Raw genomic sequence first — 6,333 nt, 5'->3', positions numbered from 1 at the left:
AGCAAGTCTACAGGGAACATACCTCAACATAATAAAGCCCTGATCTGAAATCTCCACAGCCAAAATCATACTCAATGTTCAAACACTGAAAGCTTTTCTCCCAAGGCCAGGAACAAGACAAGGAAGTCCACTCTCACTACTTCTATTCAAAATTGTACTGGAAGTTCGAGCATAGCAATTAGACAACACAGAGAAATAAAAGGCATCCCAACTGGTAAGGAAGAAGTAAAACTCTCACTATTTATAGATGACATGATAATATATATAGAAAACCCTAAAGACTACACGAAAAAACGACTTACTAGAACTGATAAATGAATTCAGTAAACTTGCAGGATTCAAAATCAATGTACAGAAATCCATTGCATTCCTATACACTAATAACGAAGCAGGAGAAAGTGAAATTAAGAAACAATCCCAGGGGCGCCTGGGTGGCTCAGTCAGTTGAGCGTCCGACTTTGGCTCAGGTCATGATCTCACAGTCCGTGAGTTCGAGCCCCGCGTCAGGCTCTGTGCTGACAGCTCAGAGCCTGGAGCCTGCTTCGGACTCTGTGTCTCCCTCTCTCTCTGCCCCTAACCCACTCACATCCTGTCTCTGTCTCTCTAAAAAATACATAAACATTAAAAAAATTAAAAAAAATAAACAATCCCATTTACGTTTGTACCAAAAATAATACCTAAGAATAAACCTAATCAAACAGGTGAAAAGCCTGTATTCTGAAAACTATAAAACACTGATGAAAGAAATTCAAGATGACACAAAGAAATGGAAAGACATTCCATGCTTATGTGTTGGAAGAAAAACAATATTGTTAAAATGTCTAAACTACCCAAAGAAATCTACAGATTTAATGCAATCCCTATCAAAATACCAACAGCATTTTTCACAGAACTAGAACAAACAATCCTAAAATTTGTAAGGAACCACAAAGACCTTGAATAGTCAAAGCAATCTTGAAAAAGAAAAACAAGCTAGAGGTATCACAATTCCAGATTTCCAGTTATATTCCAAAGTGGTAGTAATTAAAACAGTATGGTTCTGTCATATAAAGAGACATGAAGATTAATGGAGTAGAGTAGAAAATTCAAAAATAAATCCACAATTATATGGTCAATCTTCGACAAAGGAGGAATGACTACATAATGGGGAAAAGACAGTATCTTCAATAAATAGTGCTGGGGAAACTGGACACCTACATACAAAAAAATGAAACTGGACTATTTAATACACAAAAATAAGCCCAAAATGGAATAAAGATCTAAATGTGATGAAAAAATGCTCAACATCGTTTGTTATCAGGGAAATACAAACCAAACCCACAATGAGATACTACCTCACACCTGTCAGAATGACTAACATTAACAACTCAGGCAACAACAGAGGCTGGCGAGGATGCAGAGAGAGAGGATCTCTTTTGCACTGCAGATGAATGCAAACTGGTGCAGCCGCTCTGGAAAACAGTATGCAGGTTCCTCAAAAAATTAAAAATAGAACTACCCTATGACCCAGCAGTTGCACTACTAGGTATTTATCCAAGGGATACAGGAATGCTGTTTCAAAGGGGCACATGCACCCCAATGTTTATAGCGGCACTATCAACAACAGCCAAAGTATGGAAAGAGCCCAAATGTCCATCAACAGATGAGTGGATAAAGAAGGTGTGGTATATATATGTACAACAGAGTATTACTTGTCAATCAAAAAGAGTGAAATCTGGCCATTTGCAACAATGTGGATAGAACTAGAGGGTATTATGCTAAGTGAAATTAGTCAGTTGGAGAAAGACAAAAAACATATGACTTCACTCATATGAGGACTTTAAGAGAAAAAACAGATGAACACAAGGGAAGGGAAGCAAAAGTAACATAAAAACAGGGAGGGGGACAATACAGAAGAGACTCTTAAATATGGAGAACAAATAGAGGGTTACTGGAGAGGTTGTGGGAGGGGGGGATGTGCTAAAAGGGTAAGGGGCATTAAGGAATCTACTCCTGAAATCATTGTTGCACTATATGCTAACTAACTTGGACGTAAATTAAAAAAAAAAAAAAAGCTTTCCAGAATACTTAAAATACCACTAATGGTTCTAATAAATTAAACCTAGAAACAAAATTAAATATAAATAAAAAATAAATAAATAAATAAATAAGACCTACATGTGAGACCCAAAATCATAAAAATCCTTGGAAAGATCTGAAAGGCAGGACTTTCTCTGACATTGGCTGTAGCAACATTTTTCTAGGTATGTCTCCTGAGGCAAGGCAACTAAAAGTAAAAATAAACTATTGGGACTACATCAACATAAAAAAGTTTCTGCACAATGAAGGAAACAATCAACAAAACTAAAAGGCAACCTATGGAATGCGAGAAGATATTTGCAAATGACATATCTGATAAAGGGTTAGTATCCAAAATGTATAAGGAACTGATACAACTCAATACCCCCAAAATGAATAATCCAATTTAAAAATGGACAGAAGACATGAACAGACATTTCTCCAAAGAAGGCATCCAGATGGCCAACAGACACAGGAAAAGATGCTCAGTATCACTCATTATCAGGGAAATGCAAATCAAAACTACAATGAGATATCACCACGCACCTGTCAGAATGGCTAAAATCCAAAACACAAGTAACAACAAGTGTTGGTGATGATGTGGAGAAAAAGGAACACTCTTGTGTGGCTGGTGAGAATGCAAACTGGTGCAGCCACTGTGCAAAACAGTATGGAGGTTCCTCAACAAATTAAAAATAGAACTACCATATGATCCAGTCATTGTACTGCTGGGTATTTACCCCCAAAATATAAAACTCTAATTCGAAGGGATACATGCATCCAAATGTTTATTGTAGCATTATTTACAATAGCCAAACTATGGAAGCAGCCCAAGTGTCCATCAATAGATTAATGGATAAAGAAGATGTGGTGTGTGTGTATGAAATATGATTCAGTTATAAAAAAATGAAATCTTGCCATTTGCAATGACATGGATGAAGCTAGAGAGTATAATGCTAAGCAAACTAAGTCAGAGAAAGATAAATACCATATGATTTCATTCATATGTGGAATTTTAGACACAAAATAAACCAGCAAAGGAAAAAAAGGGAGAGAGAAACCAAGAAACAGACTCTTAACTAGAGAGAACAAACTAATGGTTACTAAAGGGGAGGTGGCTGGATGAGGGATGGCAGGAATGGGTGATGGGAATCAAAGAGTACACTTATCATGATGGGAAAATATAATAAAATAAAGAAAAGGAGAAAAAAGAAACAGATCATTTCTATCTTACACAAACTCTTGCAGACAAGAGAAAAAGAAAGCTACCCTTATAAGGCTGGTATAACATTGTTATCCAAATCAGACAATATAAGAAAATTATAGGCCAATCTCACCTATAAACATGAATGCAACCATGCTATATATAAACTTTAGTTAACTGAATCCACATTATATTCTTTTTTTTTTTTTACAGAGCAACCATTCACTCTCTATTCATTACTGAAAAATCTTTTTACCATGTGGCTTAATTACACTTTACTTAATGCAACTTTAATTGATTATGAGAAAGCATTTTACACATATGTGAAATATCTACACAATCCTCATCAACTAGAACACTGGGTGACATAGACAATTAGATGTTAATGTTGAAAAGAAGGTAAAATATTCGCAGGAGACAAAGGATTTTAAGGAACAGAGTATTTTATATTCCATAATTATTTGAAGCATCCAGGACAGCGAGGCTTCTTTTTTTCCATAAGTATGTATGGGCCTCTTCCTTTGCTTGGCAATATTCTCGATATTCTTCCTGAATGAGGTTTATTCTGGCTTCTTGGGCAAGCTGACCTTCTGCCACAGATCTAATTACTTCTTTCACTAACTCACTCTAGCAGGAGAGAATTCAGATGAAAAAGTTCTGTATTTGGTGTATGTATGCGTTACTGCTTCTTATTTCAAGCCTGATTGTCTTAGAATGGCAACGTGATGTCTGTGCTGATAGTCTTACTGTTATGAATCCACATTATATTCTGACACTTAGGGTTTTAAAGCATTTTTTAGGATTAAAGAATAGTAATACTATTTGCCACATACATAAAGGAAGGAGAGACTCCACATGATCTTCCCAATAGATTAACACACATGATTTGATAAAAAATTTAACTCATTGGGGCACCTGGGTGGCTCCGTCGGTTGAGAGTCCAAGTTCAGCTCAGGTCATGATCTCCCAGCTCGTGGGTTCGAGCCCCACGTTGGGCTCCGTGCTGACAGCTCAGAGCCTGGAGCGTGCTTCGGATTCTGTGTCTCCCTCTCTCTCTGCCCCTAACCCACTCGCATTCTGTCTCTGTCTCTCTCAAAAATAAATAAACATTAAAAAAGTTAAAAAAAAACATTTTAACTCATTCATTATAAAAATTTAAAAAACCCACTTGATAGCAAACTCTCCTTACCTTCATAAAGGTATAAAACTAAAACAAACAAATAAAAAATCCCACTCGGGGTGCCTGGGTGGCTCAGTCGGTTAAGCGTCTGACTTCAGCTCAGGTCATGATCTCATGGTTCGTGGGTTTAAGCCCCACATAGGGCTCTTTGCTGACAGCTCAGAATCTGGAGACTGCTTCGGATTCTGTGTTCCCCCACCCCACCTCTGCTTCTCACCCGCTCGCACTCTGTCTCTCTCTGTCTCAAAAATAAACATGAAAAAAAATTTTTTTTAAATCTAACAGAGGAAACTAGAGTAATGTTCCCAGAGGGAGCACAAGCCCAGGAGATAACTGAGTAACTGCAGGTGCTCTTGGAGATATTCCCTTTAAGGACGGGAAAGCTAGTCAAAGTGGTTACAGAAAAACTGAATAGACTTTTAAGTCAAGAACTTGGGCAATTAGAATAGATGCCTTCACGTATTATTAAGTCAGTGTCCAGGTAAAGATTTTTGTATCTCCTGAGCCCTAGGGAACCAAGAGTTTCTAGAGTTAAATCTCAGAAGAGAAGCACAGAAGAAGGAGAAACACTAAAATGAATGAGGGAGGACCAAAGTGATTGACCCTAAGTCCATGTGGGGTAATGGCAGAGAATGAATTCATCCAATGGAGGTGAAGGTGGGCAAGGTTAGGTGAACAGTTGGTGGTTTGATAATTCAATAACTCCTTGGCTTCATATTTCTGCCTGTGGGAGCCTTCCCAAAACAAAAATAGAATCTGTTAGGGAAAAAACCAATGTCTGAGCCCTAAATCAAGGGGAAGTAATAAAGAGAGAGCAGCCAGTCCCACCAAACAGGGCTGCTTACAGGTTTCTGAGAAGGAAAGGAATCACTGTGAGGGTCAGGATAGGATTTATAAAACTAAGGGAACCTTCCTGAAAAGAGGAGAAGAAATGTAGCCTGGAAGAGTGGGTAGTTTTGCCATGGATCTCCACCACAGAAATCGGTGTGACAGAGGAAAGATTTCCATCCCATTCATGTGAAGGAAGTTCTTAGAGTATAGAAAATCCAAAAGCTGAAAAGGGTTAGTTTTTTGCAAGAGAGAACATGGCAGTAGGATTAGTCCTCACTAGGCCCAAGGGGTAAATACTTCAGTAGTGTGAATAACAGATTCTGTTCAGAAATCTGCTGAGGATGATTCTACAACTGAAACGGATGTGGGGACCTCAGGGTAAAGCGTCCCTAGGACATAGATTCTAGGGCCTACACAGATTCTGCTCAAGTAGGACTAGACAGAATCCACACTCAATCCAGGAGTACATGGTCTACACAGGCAATGGAAGTTCAGTGGCATTGGATTTTTTTCAAGGCATTATGGCATGCTAGTTAAAAGTATGGACTTTGAGGCCATTGTGCCTGGGTTCCTATCCCAGCTCTACCTCTTACTACCTGTGTGATTTGGAGCAAGTTACTTAGCTTCTCTCGGTCACATTTTCCACTTGTCAAAGCGAGAAGATAGTACTTCGCTCATGGAATTCTTAGGATTAAGTTATTTAATATGTGTGAAATTACTTAAAACACGTGAAATTCAATAAGGGCTATTATTATTAGACATATTTTCACCATTGAATGGGACTTAAAAAATGTTTTTAATGTTTACTTATGTTTATTTAATGTTTTTTTATGTTTATCATGACCTGAGCTGAAGTCAGATGCTTAACCAGCTGAGCCACCCAGGCACCCCACCTGTTAGATTTTTTTTAAGACTCTGGTCACTCTCTCCAGCCAGTTAGTTACTAAATTATTTCCCTCCTTTTAAAGTCCTACTCCATAAGCTGTCCATTCTGGTTGTTGTTGCTGTGTTATTCTTTCCATATGTCGAGCGTGACCTTCAAGATCTCCTTTTTCCTCTT

Source organism: Lynx rufus, unplaced genomic scaffold (assembly GCF_022079265.1).
Source record: "Lynx rufus isolate CCGP_SWC_20201006 ecotype Redwood Valley unplaced genomic scaffold, mLynRuf1.p SCAF_45, whole genome shotgun sequence".
In the NCBI taxonomy this organism is placed as follows: domain Eukaryota; kingdom Metazoa; phylum Chordata; class Mammalia; order Carnivora; family Felidae; genus Lynx; species Lynx rufus.
Note: the sequence above shows the minus strand (reverse complement) of the source record.